Here is an 18,629-nt window from a genome sequence, read left to right on the forward strand (position 1 = left end):
AAAATATTTTCTCTCTTTTTTTTTTAAAAAAGAGGTTTTCTACTCTCTGCCCATATATTTTGAGTATTGAGTAACTCACTACCTCACAGAGCATCTTGTTGCATTTTTGGTGTAATTTATCAGGTAAATGGGTCCTCATTTAAGCCTAACCATGCTTACCCAGATTTGACCATGTGTGAGAAAGTCTGGATGATTAGTAGGTGGACGTCACCTGTGAAAGAGAAAATGAGGTTCCTGTAGGGAAAGCTCATCCCGAGGGAAGAGGGAGTGAGGCTGACAAGGGTGCCAATGACAGCACCTCGGTTCATTCATTCCTTCTTTCGTTCAGTGAGAATACTCACCACGTGCCAAGGTCTCAATCAACAACAGACACAACCACCCAGTTTCCAGTCCTCTCAGCTCACAGCTCTTTCAACTCCAGTCTGGAAAATACAGGAGAAAAACTCTGATTGAATGTGTTTGGCTCAGGTACCTGCATGTGGTACAGTCAGCCACCCCCTGAATGCTGTAATGTAGCACAGACTGGTCACTGGCCTTTTCCCCTTGTGGAACCTTGAGTCAGGGGGTGGTTTGGGTGCTTCCCAGGTGGCACTATGGTAAAGAACCTGCCTGCCAATGCAAGAGACATATGAGATGTGAGTTCGATCCCTGGGTATGGATGATCCCCTGGAGGAGTATATGGTAACCCACTCCAGTATTCTTGCCTGGGAAATCTCATGGACAGAGGAGCCTGGCAGGCTACCGTCCATGGGGTCACACAGAGTCGGACACTAATGAGGTGACTTAGCATGTGTGGGCACAGCATTGTGGGGTGTCAGCTGGAAGTGAGAATGCACTGTGATTCATTGTTTTGCCTGAGAGCTCAAAGAGCTAGATTGACAATGAGAACAGAGGAGGTGAAAATGACACCATATGGTATCAGAAGGGTCAGTATTAATCAAATCTGGGGAGACAACTTGGTGGCCTTTCTGAAACAGTTGGGGATGTTTGCAATGGACCAGAACCTTGAGATTTCCATCATACTCAAGAGAAAATTGAAGGACACTTTGCACATTATTAGTCAGTGCTAAGTAACCCTGCTTTCACCACCGGTAAAGAAATCTGCTGAGAAAAAGGATTATATTTTTACCAGCTGTTCTCATTATAACATAAACCACTCTCATGGCTCTTGTCATTAATAAAATATTAACATTTTATTAAACCTTTAATAACACATTAATAAAGTATTATTGTATTTATTTATTCATATTTGATTGTACATAATCTCACTCTTCTCTGACATAAGTAATGAGTCTAATATTCACACTCTTAAGAGAGTTATTAATAGCTGTCTATATCTAATTTCAATTTTAGCAAAGTATAAATAGACTTTCAAAAATCTGTGCCAATGACTTGTTAATGGTCATGGAAAAAACTAAATGAAAAGAAAATTGTTTTCTTTTGACTATAAAAGGCACATTTGCATTTCCTCATGGGGAAGTTAGAGATATGAATAGGATGAGAACAACATTCAAGTTGATTGCAGTGCTTACTGTTGTAATATATTTCTGAATTTTGCACTTTGAGTTGATTTATATATATTGATTATTGGCATTCCACAATTTTATTCATCTTAAAACATTTTCCTCTTCTTATTTCTGATTTTTCTACTCTTTCTTCATCATTCTCTGTCTTGGTAATGTAGCATTTAACTTTGGGGAAATAGTCTATTTTATTTTTTCTGCATTTTTATGTTATTTCTTCTCTTGGTTCTTATACATAGTTGAGCCTCCTTTAAAAAATGTCTTAAAAATTTAAACCCTTTATTAAGTAAAAGAAAGCTCAAAAAGCATCAAATACTTTGCATAAGAAGGCTGAGCTCTGAAGAATTGATGCTTTTGAATTGTGGTGCTGGAGAAGACTCTTGTACAGCAAGATCAAACCAGTCAATCCTAAAGGAAATCAATCCTGAATATTCATTAGGAGAACTGATGCTGAAGCTGAAGCTCCAATACTTTGGCACCTGATGTGAAGAGCTGACTCATTGGAAAAGACCCTGATGCTGGGAAAGATTGAAAGCAGGAAGAGGAGGGGGTGACAGAGGATGAGATGATTCATTACCAACTCAGTGGACTTGAGTTTGAGTTTGAGTAAACTCCAGGAGGTAGTGAAGGACAGGGAAGCCTGGCGTGCTGTGGTCCATACGATCACAGAGAGTCAGACATGAGTTAGCAACTGAAAAATGACAACAAGAAAATGAAACACAGAAAACCATAATTCTTATATTTTGATTTTAATTTCAATTTATGATAAGTATTTGATATTCAAAAGATATACATAGTAACACAATGAAAACCAGGATACTCATCTCAAGAAGAAAAACATAATCAACACAGCTAAAGCCCTTGTGGATGCTTCCTCAAAATGCATTCCTTATCCTCCCACCTCATGTAAGTATCGCCCTGAATTTATTATTCCCATCATGTCTTTTTTATTTAATTCACATATTTAAAGTTGTCTCAATAATATACATTGTTCTGTATATTTTACAATTTTATCCATACTAAAATTGTATTGTTCTGCATGATTTATTTTTTTTCAATTTGCTTTTGTCACTCAAAAATATATATTTCTTTTACCCACTTTGACATAGAACTATAGTTCATTTTAACAGTAGTGTGTTATTCTAAAATGCCTCCATTTGTTACCACTCTCCTGTTGATGAACATTTAGACTCTAATCTTTCCAGTATTTCTATCTTGTTACATGTTATTACAACATGTGCAATAAGGCTGCTTACACATTTCTTCGTGCCACAAGGGAGAGTTTCTCCAAGGAAGCTCTTTGTCTGAACTGTGTTATGTCTGTACAAAGTACACAAGTTGAAGTCTTAACCCCCAGTATTTCAAAATATGACTATTTTTGGAGATAGGGACTTGAAGAAAGTAATTAAGCTAAAAGTGAGGCTGTTAGCATGGGGACTAATCCAATCTGACTGGTTTCCTTAAATAAGAGATTAGGTCACACAGAGAGACATGAGTTGTGACCTGAGGGGAGGCCATGTGAAGAGGTAGCAAGAGGATGACTGTCTGAAAGCCAAGTGGAGAAGGATTGGAAGGACCCTACTGACACCTTGACCTTGGACTTCCAGCTACCAGAACTGGGAGAATATAAATTTTTGTTCCTTTAAAAAAATTTTTTTTAATTGGAGGATAATTACTTTACAATATTGTGCTGGTTTCTGCAATACATCACATTGAATCAGCCATAGGTTTATATATGTATCTTCCTCTTGAACCTCCCTTCCACCTCCCAGCTCATCCCGCCCTCTAGGTTGTCACAGAGCACCAGGTTAGAGCTTTCTGCATCATATAGCAAATTCCTACTAGCTATCTACTTTACATATGGTAATATATATGTTTCAATGGTATTCTCTCACCAATTTTTGTTCGTCCCACCAATTTCTGTTCTTTGAGCTACCCAGTCTGTTTTTTGTTATGGCAGCCTGAGCAGACCTTGATGTGAAGAGCTGACTCATTGGAAAAAGACCCTGATGCTGGGAAAGGTTGAGGGCAGGAGGAGAAGGGGACAACAGAGGATGAGACGGTTGGATGGCATCACCAATTCAATGGACATGAGTTTGGGTAAACTCCAGGAGTTGGTGATGGACAGGGAGGCCTGGCATGCTGTGGTTCATGGGGTCGCAGAGTCGGACACGACTGAGCGACTGAACTGAACTGAACCTGACCAGACTAATACACTCCCATAGCAGTAAAGCTGCTGATGAAGGGATGCTTGCAAGTTCAACCTCAGGCAATAATGCCACACCACCCTCCAAAATGGTGGAAGCAAGTTAAGCTCCCACCACTGGACCTCTTCCAGTGTCACATCCTCACTGACATCATGGTACTGCATCTCATTATAGTTTTAATTTGCACTTGATTTTTAATGAGGTTGGACATGTCATGTTTATTAGCCATTTATGCTTTCTATTTTTTTGTAAATGTCCTATATGTATGTCTTGCTCATTTCTATGTTGGATTGATTTTGCCAACAGTTGTTAAATGTAGTGTCCTATTAATATAATCAGTTTACATTTTTAATTTCTAGCCTCATGTTTTCATGTGATTACTAATTTTCCTTATAGCTTTAATTTTTAGTTACTGAGAGAAACTTCTTAAAATTCTGTAGTTCAATAGCTATTTGTTAGATTTTCCTTGTTTTTAAATATTTGCTTTATACATTTTGAGGCTGTTATCAGAGATGCATGAATTTAAGATTGCATATCTTTCTGTCAGTTAAATCTTTAATGACTTTTTTTAATCTCTCACAATACTATTTGCCTTAGTGTTTGTTTTGTCTGCTATTAATAATATTCTTATGATCACTTTGTTTGTCTTTTTTCTTATTATAATTTTTCTATCCCTATACTTTCAACTTAAAAAAATTCTTTATTTAATTTGTTACAATATTGTTTCTGTTTTGGTTCTTTGGCAATGAGGCATGTTGTATTTTAACTCCCTGACTAGGGATCGACCCACAGCCCCTGCATTGGAAGGCAAAGTCTTAACTACTAGACCACCAGGGAAGTCCATACATTTAACTCTTCTGAGTACTGATGCTTTTTTTTTTTTTTAATTTATTTTTTTAATTGAAGGATTATTGCCAAATTCAGACTTAAATTGAAGAAAGTAGGGAAAACCACTAGACCATTCAAGTATGACCTAAATCAAATCTCTTATGACTATACAGTGGAGTGAGAAATAAATTTAAGGGACTAGATCTCATAGATAGAGTGCCTGATGAACTATGGACGGAGATTCGTGACATTGTACAAGAGACAGGGATCAAGACCATCCCCATGGAAAAGAAATGCAAAAATGCAAAATGGCTGTGGGGGTGGGGGGCCTTACAAATAGCTGTGAAAAGAAGAGAAGTGAAAAGCAAACGAGAAAGGGAAAGATATAAGCATTTGAATGCAGAGTTCCAAAGAATAGCAAGAACAGATAAGAAAGCCTTCCTCAGCGATCAATGCAAAAAAATAGAGGAAAACAACAGAATGGGAAAGACTAGAGATCTCTTCAAGAAAATTAGAGATACCAAGGGAACATTTAGGGCTTGATTAAGGACAGAAATGATACGGACCTAACAGAAGCAGAAGATATTAAGAAGAGGTGGCAAGAATACACAGAACTGTACAAAAAAGATCTTCATGACCCAGATAATCACGATGGTGTGATCACTGACCTAGAGCCAGACATCCTGGAATGTGAAGTCAAATGGGCCTTAGAAAGCATCACTACGAACAAAGCTAGTGGAGGTGATGGAATTCCAGTTGAGCTATTTCAAATCCTGAAAGATGATGCTGTGAAAGTGCTGCACTCAATATGCCAGCAAATTTGGAAAACTCAGCAGTGGCCGCAGGACTGGAAAAGGTCCGTTTTCATTCCAATCCCAAAGAAAGACAATGCCAAAGAATGCTCAAACTACCGCACAACTGCACTCATCTCACAGGCTAGTAAAGTAATGCTCAAAATTCTCCAAGCCAGGCTTCAGCAATATGTGAACCGTGAACTTCCAGATGTTCAAGCTGGATTTAGAAAAGGCAGAGGAACCAGAGATCAAATTACCAACATCTGCCGGATCATGGAAAAAGCAAGAGAGTTCCAGAAAAATATCTATTTTTGCTTTCTTGACTATGCCAAAGCCTTTGACTGTGTGGATCACAAAAAACTGTGGAAAATTCTGAAAGAGATGGGAATACCAGACCACCTGACCTGCCTCTTGAGAAACCTGTATGCAGGTCAGGAAGCAACAGTTAGAACTGGACATGGAGCAACAGACTGTTTCCAAATAGGAAAAGGAGTCCATCAAGGCTATACATTGTTACCCTGCTTATTTAACTTATGTGCAGAGTACATCATGAGAAATGCTGGGCTGGAAGAAACACAAGCTGCAATCAAGATTGCTGGGAGAAATATCAACAACCTCAGATATGCAGATGACACCACCCTTATGGCAGAAAGTGTAGAACTAAAGAGCCTCCTGGTGAAAGTGAAAGAGGAGAGTGAAAAAGTTGGCTTAAAACTCAACATTCAGAAAACGAAGATCATGGCATCCAGTCCCATCACTTCATGGGAAATAGATGGGGAAACAGTGGAAACAGTGTCAGACTTTATTTTTTTGGCTCCAGAATCACTGCAGATGGTGACTGCAGCCATGAAATTAAAAGACGCTTACTCCTTGGAAGGAAAGTTATGACCAACCTAGATAGCATATTCAAAAGCAGACACATTGCTTTGCCAACAAAGGTCCATCTAGTCAAGGCTATGGTTTTTCCTGTGGTCATGTATGGAAGTGAGAGTTGGACTGTGAAGAAGGCTGAGCGTCGAAGAATTGATGCTTTTGAACTGTGGTGTTGGAGAAGACTCTTGAGAGTCCCTTGGACTGCAAGGAGATCCAACCAGTCCATTCTGAAGGAGATCAGCCCTGGGATTTCTTTGGAAGGAATGATGCTACAGCTGAAACTCCAGTACTTTGGCCACCTCATGTAAAGAGTTGACTCATTGGAAAAGACTCTGATGCTGGGACGGATTGGGGGCAGGAGGAGAAGGGGACGACAGAGGATGAGATGGCTGGATGGCATCACTGACTCGATGGACGTGAGTCTGAGTGAACTCCAGGAGTTGGTGATGGACAGGGAGGCCTGGCATGCTGCGATTCATGGGGTCACAAAGAGTCAGACATGACTGAGCAACTGAACTGAACTGAATTGAAAGCAATACTGCATGTATAGATGCAAGACTTTTTTTGCCTGTGGCAGCTCTGCCCCAGTGAGAGTTGAGCCTGAAGGTGGCACAGCTGATTGGCTTGCGGGGACTGTGGCGATGACAAATGTACAAGGACATAGACTGCCTCCACCACAGAAGCTATGGCCCATCAGAGTCTTTTTTCGAGCCTCTTGTAGCTGGCAATCAGAAGGCCTCTTTGGCCAGTCTTTCTCTGTAGCTCTGCCCATTCAGGAACTTAGAGGGCTCCCTTACCTGGGGTCCTTCTCTGTTATACAGGTGCTTCAGGAACAAAATGGGGCCCCCTAGCTGGGGTGCTACTCTGGAGATCAGTGCATCAGTCACTTAAAGGAGTATCCTGGGTGGGGTCCTGCTCTGTATTTCAGTGCCTCAGGCATTTGATAGGTCAGCCTAACTATTGTTCATCCAGCCTCTCTATTGTTCAGCTGCCCTGTGGGAGAGAGAGGCTGTGGTGATGGCTCCACCAGCTACGTGACTCCGCAGGATCGCCTTGCTTCCCTGGCTGCCCAGCTTTCCTCCACAGGCATTTCCCATCACAGTCTCCTCCCTCACATCCCCGCCATCCGTTCCTCCACAGTCAACAGCAGCCCTCGCCCTGGGATCACTCCACACTCCCCAAACTCCAGCCGCTGCACCTTCCAGGGGACCTTCGTCCCTGTTTGGGGTATGTCTGGCTGCGGCAAGGACTGTCTGATTTTCATTCCACTTAGGCTGCAACAGGTCAGGTGTTTCACTCTCAGCCTTAAATGCTTCTCCTCTGCCTCAGAGAATTGCCCCAATGTGTGGATCAGACCCTTGCTTCAGTTCTCCCACCCGCCGAGGGCAGGTCCAGTCCTACTAACACTCCTGTTTTTCCCCCTAGTTCCTTCATCCTACTGAGTTTTGCGTGGTTCTATATATTCTTTTCCTCTGGTCAGGTACTCCTGTCCACTCTCAGCTGCACTTCTGTGTCTGAAGGTATATTCCTGATGTATCTGTGGAGAGAGATGTACTCCACGTCCACCTACTCCTCTGCCATCTTGTTCTCCCCGAGTACTGATGCTTTTAAGCATTTCTTTGTGAATGACATTTAGCTGGATTTTTAAAATCTAATCTGAAAATATTTGTCTTTCAACTTCAGAATTTAGTTTAGTTATATTTATCATAATTATTAATATATTTGGATTCATTTTGCAAATCTTAACTTTTGCTTTTCATTTGTCACATTTTTTCTTCTGTTTTCTTTTGGATTAAAATTTCCTATTTTCCTTATCCAATTATTTTTTCCTTTACATGTATCAAAGGTTTTCTCTCAATGTTGTTAGTTTTTACTTCCCCTTCTTGAGCTATGTTCAGAGGGGCTTTGAGTGCCAGTCTATATTCTTAATTAGCTCTATAATTTGCCTCTTTCCCCCTCCTCCTCTCTGAATTCAGGTCTTCACCATTTTACACATCAATTATTGCAGTATTCTCTCTCTCCATCGCCACTCTCGATTCTCTTTATTGTTGTTCAGTCACTAAGCCACGTGTGACTCTTTGCATGCCCATGGACTGCAGCATGCCAGGCTTACCTGTCCTTCCCTGTCTCCTTGAGTTTATTCAAACTCATGTCCATTGAGTTGGTGATGCTATCCAAACATCTCATCCTCTGCTGCCCCTATTCTCTTTGTGTGTGTGTTAGTCACTCAGTTGTGTCTGACTCTTTGTGAACCCATGAACTGTAGCCCACTGGGTTCCTCTGTTCATGGAATTCTCCAGGCAAGAATACTGGACTGGGTAAGCATTCCCTTCTCCAGGGACTCTGCCCAACCCAGGGATCGAACCTGGGTCTCCTACATTGCAGGCAGATTCTTTACCATCTGAGCCACCAGGGAAGCCCATTCTCTTTGAGAGTACTCTAAAATATGACATTTGCTTAGAGCTCTTCAGTGGCTTCCATTTTGTTTTGGGTAAAAGTCTAAATCTTCCTATGGCATGCCAGCGCCATCATGCTGACAGGTGACTTCCTCTCTTGCAAATCCCTCATATGGCCCTTGCCCTGGCCACATGATCTCTGTAGCAGTTGTGAAATCTACCTTGCTCATGGGACCTCCATGTGAGATGTGGAATTCTTTCTAGTGTACAACTTGTATACTTGACAATGTCCCACTCACCTTTCATGCTTCAGTTCAGGATTACCTTCTCTATGAAACTTTAAAGACTCTCTGAGCCTAGGAAGCTAAGCCACATCTTCCTTTCTGTTTTAATAACATTCTGCCCATGTTTCTGTTCCTGGTTATGGTTTGATCATATTTGTTTGGTAAATGCATGTTGAAGTGTCTTTCTTCTGTAGACTTTGAGCTTCTTAATGGCAAGAAGCATGTTTTACTATTCCATGGTTCAACAGAGTACTTGTCCCAACTCATATGTGTTGAATAAATGGATAAAATAATAATATATATTACTATAAAGAAAAAGTATATGTGCTATACTTAGTTGCTCAGTTGTGTCTGACTCTTGTGACCCCATGGGCTGCAGCCCTCCAGACTCCTGTGTTCATGGGATTTCCTGGGGAAAAATACTGGAGTAGGTTGCCATTTCCTCCTCCAAGGGATATTTCTGACCTAGGGATCGAATCCACGTCTCCTGTGTCTTTTGCATTGCAGGTGAATTCTTCATCCACTGAGCCATTAGGGAAGTCAAAGGTATTATTTTATAAATCATAAATAACGTCACTCTCACATCTGATATTCATTTGCCTTTTTTCTGTCTCAGTGAGAGTGACTCACCTTCTCAGCTGAACTGTGAATTTTACACGGGGCAAAGGCTGTGTTTTATACTTGGCTGGTGTCACTTCGGTCCTTAGAACAGTGATAAGCATATAGCACAATCCCAGAAAATACTGTTTAATTGATGAGAGACTAAATGTAGCATACATTCTTGTCATTTATATTGTATATATCAGATCAGATCAGATCAGTCGCTCAGTCGTGTCCGACTCTTTGTGACCCCATGGACTGTAGCCTACCAGGCTCCTCCGTCCGTGGGATTCTCCAGGCAAGAGTACTAGAGTGGGGTTGCCATTTCCTTCTCCAGGAGATCTTCCCAACCTAGGGATCAAACCTGGGTGTCCCGCATTGCAGGCAGACGCTTTACCATCTGAGCCACCAGGGAAGCTCAATATATCTTTTTATTAAAATAAAGATGTGACAGCTAATCATTACAATATACTAGTTACTTGAACAAGGTGACATATGGGGATGCATGTAAAAAGATTCAAATGCCTCAGGAGAACTTCACTCTCCTTTCAGTGCAGTCAATATCATGAGGCCACAAGATGCTGTGGTCAGTTCTCACCTTTTCCCAGCAACCCCCAGGCTCCTAGAGCGGCCCAGCCTGCCAGTCTCAGGGGATCTTGAAACTTCTTTCAGGTTTACTCATTATTTGAAGTATAATTGCTTTACAATGTTGTGTTAGTTTCTGCTGTACAAAGAAGTGAATCAGTTCTATGCATACATATATTCCCTCCCTTGGGGATCTAATTTCCCCATTACCCCTGCCACTATCCCATCCTTCTATGCCATCATGGAGCAGTGAATTGAGCTCCCTGTGCTACATAGCAGGTTACCGATAGCTAGCTATTTTACAGAAGGTGTGTATATATGTCAATCCTACTCTCCCAATTTGTACTTACTAATTTTAGTCTTTTCTTTTTCTCCTTAGAGACATAAAATCTAAGACTATGTATCTTCCCTCTCAGTCTTCACACAATCACAAGTGTACTCTTTGGTTCTTCTTTTTCTCTTCAAGAGAGAGGGCCCTTCTTCCCAATGACATGAAAATGACTTTGGATGAATTTCTTTAATAGCCAAAGTCTAATAGCCTAATGTTTCTCTACAGGTATAGTCTCTAGACCAGTGGTTCTCAAAGTGTGGTCCTCAGAGGGTCAGCTTCAACATCCCCCAGGAGCTTGATGTACATTCTTGTGCCCTACTCAGACCACCTGACTCAGAAACTCAAGGAATGGAACAACTTGTGTCCAAACAAGCTCTCCAGGGGATATGCCAAAGTTTGGGAACCACAGTTTTCAACATTTGGCTAAAGGTCTAAAAGGAATAATACCATCCTCCCCTATTTATCCTTTGTGTTCATTTTGTTGCTTTTGTTTAGTTGCTAAGTCATGTCTGACTCTTTGTGACCCCTTGGACTGAGGCACACCAGGCTCCCTTCACTCTCTCCTGGAGTTTGCTCAAGCTCATGTCCACTGAGTCAGTGATGCTATCCAACCATCTTATCTTCTGCCTTCCTCTTCTCCTCTTGCCCTCAGTCTTCCCAGCATCAAGTTCTTTTCCAATGAGTCAGCTCTTTGCATCAGGTAGCCAAAGTTGGAGCTTCAGCTTTAGTCCGTCTAATGAATATTCAGGGTTGGTTTCCTTTAGGAATGATTGGTTGGATCTCCTTGCAGTCCAAGGGACTCTCAAGAGTCTTCTCCAGCACCATAGTCCAAAAGCATCAGTTCTTCGGTGCTCACCCCTCTTTATGGTCCAACTCTCACATCTGTACATGATTACTGGAAAATCCATAGTTTGACTACACGGATCTTTGTTGGCAAAGTGATGTCTCTTCTTTTTAATAGGCTATCTTGGTTTATGTTTATTTTAAAGACCTTTAAGCAGCACAGACCTGTTCATAAGCAGTCAGACAACAGTGATAGAACAAGACATGATCAGGTCACAGAGTTAATAAAAAAGACAGCATTGAACACTCTTTGGAAAAGAGTCTGAAACCAGAAGTTGGCTTATGTTCACATCCTGCCCTCACCATTTCTCCGTGAGTCATGAACACATTACTCAGCTTCTTGGCATCTGTGGCGTTGTGATCATGGGAATATTATGCTCTTAGAGGGTAAGTTGTTGGAAGCACTGAATGAAATCATATTGATAGGGGCTTGAAGTAGTTTCTGGCACAGAATAAGTGCTCTGCAAGTGATTGTTAAATAAAATAAATGAACGTGAAGCTGAAAGTTCCATGATCTGGGATAGGCCCCTATGAGAGGGTCACAGAACAGCTGGGTTGTCACAGGCCTTGACAAGAGGCTTTGCTAGTGCCTGCTGTGTATCAGGACATGCAGGGCTGTTCTCCCAGATGACGAGGAAAGAACTGGGCTGCCAATGCCTGCAGTGTACAGGACACCTGTATATATTTAAGCAGAATTGACACCTGTGCTGTTCAGATTCCTGGAAAGGAGGCACAAGAAATGCCATGCATCATCCTTCACCAGGATGTAGCAGGTGTTTGAGATCCCCAGGTCATAATTTGCCCAAATCTTAGAGTTTTCGTATGTTCTGCTTTCTTTAAAAAAAAAAAAATGAGTTCCACATGATCTAGGGCCTAATATCCATCCCCAGTGGTTGTTGGTATATTGTCCATCATTTGGCAAATCTGATGCATTTTAACCCAGCTTTCAGCTTTCTGTAATCTCGCTTCATCAATCCTTCTTTGCTCAGGTATGTCTGCCTTCATTTGGCAGACATGGCAGATTTTTCATTTCCCCTGTGTAAATGACTTGTTTATTACAGTAGGGGTCCCTGGTCTTTGAAACAGCTTACAGATACCCTGGAATAGAGCTCAGAAAGGGCTTCTTGAATAATAATGCCTAAGTAAACCTGAAATGAGCTTGGACTTTGCCTCTTTGAAATTCATACATCATCCTAAGTTCTGTCATTTAAACAGAAAATGTAGAAGGCTGCCTGGAAATGCTTAGTCTGAAATATGCTTCCTTTATAGAACTTATCATTTTAGTACAAAACAAACAAACAGCAGAGAGCAAAGGAGGGAGTAGGTGACTCCTGGTATGTGTTTTACCCGAGCATAAGATTTGTTCTTCTGATTGTACTGGGACTTTTCACAGTTCCTGATTTTAACTTTCAAATTTGTATTTCTCTTTCTATTAAATATTCCTCTGCTTCCTTACTTCTAGATGATGAATTTGTAGCAAAGGCAGAAGACCAAGGATGAGGAGACAGCCATCCAAAGTAAGTTAACTCTCAATTCCATTTATCTTGGGAGATAGAATTTTTGATGCGTTTGTAGCCTGAACTTCAGTTTCTTTCTGGACCACACAAGTCCTTAAACTTGGCTATACACTGGAATCACTTGGAGATTGTTATGTATCTTGGACATTGTGATTTTTCAAACATTTCCAGGTGATTGTAACTTATGGGAAAGTTTGAGAACTGATGCTCATTGTGTCAACTACATGGATTTAAAGATGGCCAGCCATTCACAGCTTCCCTGGTGGCTCAGACAATAAAGAATCTGCCTGCAATGCAGGAGACTCAGGTTTGAATTCTGGGTCAGGAAGATCCCCTGGAGAAGGAAATGGCAAACCACTCCAGTATTCTCGCCTGGAGAATTCCATGGACAGAGGAGGCTGGTGGGCTACAGTCCATGGGGTCACAAAGAGTCAGACATGACTGAGCACACAGCACAGCCATTCACAGAGACTGAGTCAGATAAACCTAACCTAGGTCCACTTGGAGGTGTGGTGGGTAGCCTCTTAGGAAAGATCCCATTCTGACAGTGGAAGGAGTCAGGTACACCCAGGTACTCACTTCACTCTGTCCCTTCCCTAGTGGCATGGTTGCAAGTCTCAAACCTTGGGAGAGAGAGGACTGTGAGCAGAAATGAAGTGTTTTTCCAGTGAAAGCTCTGTGAAGCATTTGGTCCCAGCAGAACTGGCAATACAGCATGACATATGACATAATGGGAGGTAGGCCCCTTTTCGTCACATACTGAGGCCTCTTGTAGGCTGGAGAGGCAGCAATGTAAGTGCCCTAGTGAGCATCCTGCAGAGCCTTGTGCCACAATAGAATGAGGGCCTGCCTCTCTGGTAGACAGGCTGGGAGATCAGTGGATTTGTCAAAGTGCTGAGATCATGTACATTGGCAGGTAACAAGATAAAGTTTTCTTGGACTCTATATCTAGCAGCAGGTGATGGCTGGAGACTCAGGGCATAGTTTATCTGTGTAACTAACTATGTGAGGCTATAACTGTGCTCTTATACATAGAAAAATTTACTTTCTCAGTTGTGTTTGACTCTTTGCGACCCCATGTACCGCAACCTGCCAGGATCCTCTATTCATGGAATTCTCCAGGCAAGAATACTGGAGCTGGTTGCCATGCCCTCCTCCAGGGGATATTCCTGACCCAGGGCTTGAACCCAGGTCTCCTGAATTGCAGGCTGATTCTTTACCATCTGAGCTGCCAGTGAAGCCCTAGAAGATAAGAATGCTTTCTGACCATATTGGTTTAGCTCCATATTGTTTTAGTCCTAATGATATGTTCTTTGTCTGAACTGAGGAAATAACTACATAAGATGGTTTTGGCTGTTAGTATGGAATTGCTGTTAGAGGAATTGCTCATTAAATTGTTCAATGACCATCCTAAAGCTCCATGGGATAAATTTCTTTCAGAATACAAGAGTGAATCTCTCTTGAATAATTGGTATGCCTCCATTTGTGAGCTAATGAGTACTGAGCACCCCATTACATTGCCTGTCCTCCTGTCCTCCTCAAAACCAAATACAATAATGCTTATTTGCAATAAATATAACCTCGGGTGGTTAACAACATTACCAGTAATGTGAGTCCTTCCTATAATGGCTTAGTTGTGATCTAATCATTTTTCTATGTGTCTTTTGTTTTAAAGCACTCCAAAATATTTTTTTTAAAGAAGCAAAGGGTGAACATAAAAATCTCAATTTAATATAATTCTTTTTTTCTTAGCTTTTTTTAAAAAACAAAACAAAACAGCTTTATTGTGGAATAACATGTAGTAGGCATTAGGCATACCTGCTGTTGTGTCTGACTCTGCGATCCACGGACTGTAGCCCAGCAGTCTCCTCTATTCATGGCATTTTCCAGGCAAGAATACTGGAGTGGGTTGCCATTTTCTCCTCCAGGGGATCTTCCTGATCCAGGGTTTGAACTCATGTCTCTTGAGTCTCCTGCATTGGCAGGTGGAGTTTTTACCACTGGCACAACCTGGGAAGCTATATTATACAATAAGCTGTATATAGTTAAAAGGTAACATTTGATAAGTTTTGATATAATAAATACCCCTGAAACCATCACCATGGTTTAGATGATGAACATTATTTATCACCAGCAAAAGTTTCTTTATGTCCCTTTATAATCACTTCCTCTTATAATCACTTCCTCTTACCCCTCCCCAGTCCCTTCTCATCCCTAGGCAACTATGGATCTGCTTTCTGTTACTACAGATGAGTTTGCATTTTTTAGAGTCTTATTCAAGCTGATTAATACAGTATGTTCCTTTTTTGTTGGACTACTTTTTCTCAGCATAATCATTTTGAGATTTATCCATCTAGTTGCATGTATTAAGGGTTTATTGCTTAATGTATTTATTATGTATTAATGGTTTATTTATAAGTTGTATCCATTGATTAGCTATGTAACAAATTGTTTATGTGTTCAGCTGTTGATGGACATTTGGGTTGCTTTCAGGTTTTTGTTATTATGAATAAGAGCTTCAATGAACATTCGTGAACAAGTCTTTGTGTGGACATATGCTTTCTTTCATCTCGAGGATATACCTAGGAGTGGAATGCTGCATTGTTAGGCCAGTACATATTTAGCTTTTTAAGAAATTGCTGAATTTATTTTGCAAAGGAGTTGCACCATTTGAACATTCCTACCAGCAGTGTATGAGAGTTCTAATTGCTTTATATCTTACCCAACACTTGGTATGATTGGTCTTTTAAATTTTAGCCATGCCAATCCTGGGCATATATCTGGAGAAAACTATAATTTGAAAAGACACATGTACCCCAGTGTTCATAGCAGCACTATTTACAATAGCCAAGACATGGAAGCAACCTAAATGTCCACTGACAGATAAATGGATAAAGAAGATGTGGTGCATACACACAATTGAATATCACTCAACCATAAAAAGAATGAAGTGATGTCATTTGTTGTAACATGGATGAACCTAGAGATTATCATACTAAGTGAAGTAAATCAGACAAAGACAAATATCATATGATATTGCTTATATGTAGAATCTAAAAAAAAGATACAAATGAACTTATTTACAAAACAGAAGTAGATCCACAAACATAGAAAACAAATTTATGGTTACCAAAGGGAAAGGGGGGAGAGATAAATTAGGAGTTTGAGATTAATATATACACACTACTGTATACAAAATAGATAAACAATAAGGGCTTACTGTATTGCACAGGGAACTACACTCAGTATTTTGTAATAACTGATAATGGAAAAGAATATGAAAAAGAATGGATTTATATATACATGTATATGTATAACTGAATCACTTTCCTTTACATCTGAAACTAACACAGCATTGTAAATCAACTACACTTCAATTACAAAGAAAAGACAAAAAACCAATTTAGTCACTCTAGTAGTTGTGAAGTGATATATTATTATGGTTTTGCTTTGCATTTCCCTAATGACTAATGATGCAGAGCATCTTTTCATTTATTTGAAATTCATATATCTTTGGTGAGATGCCTGTTCAAATTTTTTGCCAATGTTTTAAAAAGCTGAATTGTTTGTTTTCTTAGTGTAGTGTGTTGAAAGTTCTTTACGTATTTTTGGATACGAGTCGTGTATTTGATATGTGATTTGAAAATATTTTCTCACAGTTTGTGGCTTATCTTTTCATAGACTCTGATTCTTAAGTTTACCATTTAAACTTTGCCAGTGCAGTCGAGGCATGTGAAATCGAGGAGAAGTGCTGTTCAGAATTACAATTTGGAGACTCTGTAGCCTCCTCAGGCATCATCCCCTCTCCCCGACAGTTATTTATACTCACCAAACGTCCTGGGCTTGTCAATCTTGACTCAAATTGGTCTTCCTCTCAGAAGCCTATACATCCGCCAGCCTCTCCCTGCCACATAGCAGCTGCTGAGATTCACGAAATCATGAAATGAATCGCCACCAGCTAAAATAGCAGTTGTTTATCTTTAATCTGCTTGAGTTCAGATTGTATGTTTGTAACTTAAACATACAAGAGTTTGGAAGTACCTCCTGTCTTTCTCCAGAGACTAAAGCCTGGCTCTGCTGGGGGTGAGGAGAGGGAGAATCCAACAGTCTCTTTTCTTCTATGTAGGTTGCTGGTGCTACTGCTAAGTCGCTTCAGTCGTGTCCGACTCTGTGCAACCCTATGGACAGCAGCCCACCAGGCTCCTCCGTCCACAGGTTTCTCTAGGCAAGAATACTGGAGTGGTTTGCCATTTCTGCCTCCAGTATGTAGGCTGAACTGAGTGAAATTACTGCTTTTTTGTTGGTCCCAAAGCTTCAAATATAGGCGGATTTGTTCCTTGGGGCTGCTGTATCAAAGCATCACAGATTGGCTTAAAAAACAGTTCTGGAGGTGAGAAGCCCAAGCACGAGGGGTCAGCAGGGTTGGTTGCTACTGAGGGTTGAATGTGTGTGCTCAGCTGTGTCCGACTCTTTGTGACCCCATGGGCTGTAGCCCACTGGGCTTCTCTGTCCATGGGATTTCCCAGGCTAGAATACTGGAGTGTATTGCCATTTCCTTGTCCAAGAGATCTTCCTGACCCAGGGATTGATCCCATGTCTCCTGAATTGACATGTGGATTCTTTACCACTGAGCCACCAGGGAAGCCACTGAGGGTTAAGAGGAAGATTCTATTCCAGGGAGAATGTCTCCTCAGCTTTTGTTTTTGTTAGTTCATTTGTTTTTAATGATTACTTGAAGTGGTTTTATTTATGTATTTGGCTGTGTTGGATTTCAGTTGTGGCACACGGGATCTTTGATCTTTGTTGCAGCATGTGAATTCTTAGTTGCAGCGTATGGGATCTAGTTCCCTGACCAGGGATTGAACTCGGGTCCCCTGCCTTGGGAGCTTGGAGTCTTAGTCATTGGACAACCAGGGAAGTCCCACTTCTGGGGGTTTGCTGGCAATCTTCAGCTTTTAAACGCACCACCAAAATCTCTGCCTTTGTCTTCACATGGTGATCTCCCCATGTGTGTCTCTGAGTCCAAATTTCCTCTTTTCATAAGGATACCAGTCATAAGGTGATTTCCCAGGATCACACAGATGTCCATATAAAGACAGTTGGGTATGCAGCCCAAGCGTCATGTTCTTTGGTGATGTTCAGTTCTCTCAGTTATCTGGTATTCCTATAAAAAGCTCATGCTATTCTATTTCACAAATAAAATTAAGTGTGGCTTCAAACTTGTGTTAGCAAGAAATTAAATATTAATGGGACAACCCTGCTGTCTCTCCAAGTTCTTATAATAACCTCATTTCTTGATAAGACCTGGTTGTCAATGTATTATTGCCCTCATTTCTTGTTCTCTTACAGGTTGCTTCTGTTGAACCTGGCTCTCCTCCTTCAGCCAATCTGGAGAATCCTGTAACCTTGCTGCTGGCACTGTTAACTGTTTGTTCAATATTCATTCCCTCTTCTTACTGCCAGTGTGGGATGATCTGACTGCTTGGGATGACCATGTGCCCAGCCCTAGGTCGTGAAGATTAGGTCGTGTGACCTCGTTCTGATGTAAATAAAGATGCTGTGAGAACTTCAGGGAAGCTTTTGTTTTACTGTTTAAAACAGCAGGTGGCGCTTCAGTCATTTCCTCCCTTATTCTTGCCTTGAAGGTGGGCATGATACTTCAGAGTTTGGACTACCACATTTTGATCATATGAAGGGCTCTCTTTTTACATTCTTTTAGAAACAGGCAAGGGACATGAAGGACCTATTTATTGAAGTTGAGTTGTTTAAAAATCTTTGGTCTGATGGTGACCACAATTAGTCATAGTGTTAGGTAGCTGGTCAGACATGAATGGGTCCTGCTCCATCC

At 41.0% G+C, this 18,629-nt stretch overlaps 1 long non-coding RNA gene across 1 annotated transcript; it reads left to right on the forward strand.

Annotated features, from left to right (window-relative positions):
* The first annotated feature begins 7,391 nt into the window (after positions 1-7,391).
* Positions 7,392-18,315, forward strand: LOC129622446 (uncharacterized). The gene is made up of 3 exons (XR_008699982.1): positions 7,392-7,508; positions 12,727-12,781; positions 18,131-18,315. It is a non-coding gene; the product is annotated as an uncharacterized LOC129622446 (long non-coding RNA).
* Positions 18,316-18,629: the final 314 nt, after the last annotated feature.

This window comes from Bubalus kerabau, chromosome 11 (assembly GCF_029407905.1).
Source record: "Bubalus kerabau isolate K-KA32 ecotype Philippines breed swamp buffalo chromosome 11, PCC_UOA_SB_1v2, whole genome shotgun sequence".
Lineage (NCBI taxonomy): Eukaryota > Metazoa > Chordata > Mammalia > Artiodactyla > Bovidae > Bubalus > Bubalus kerabau.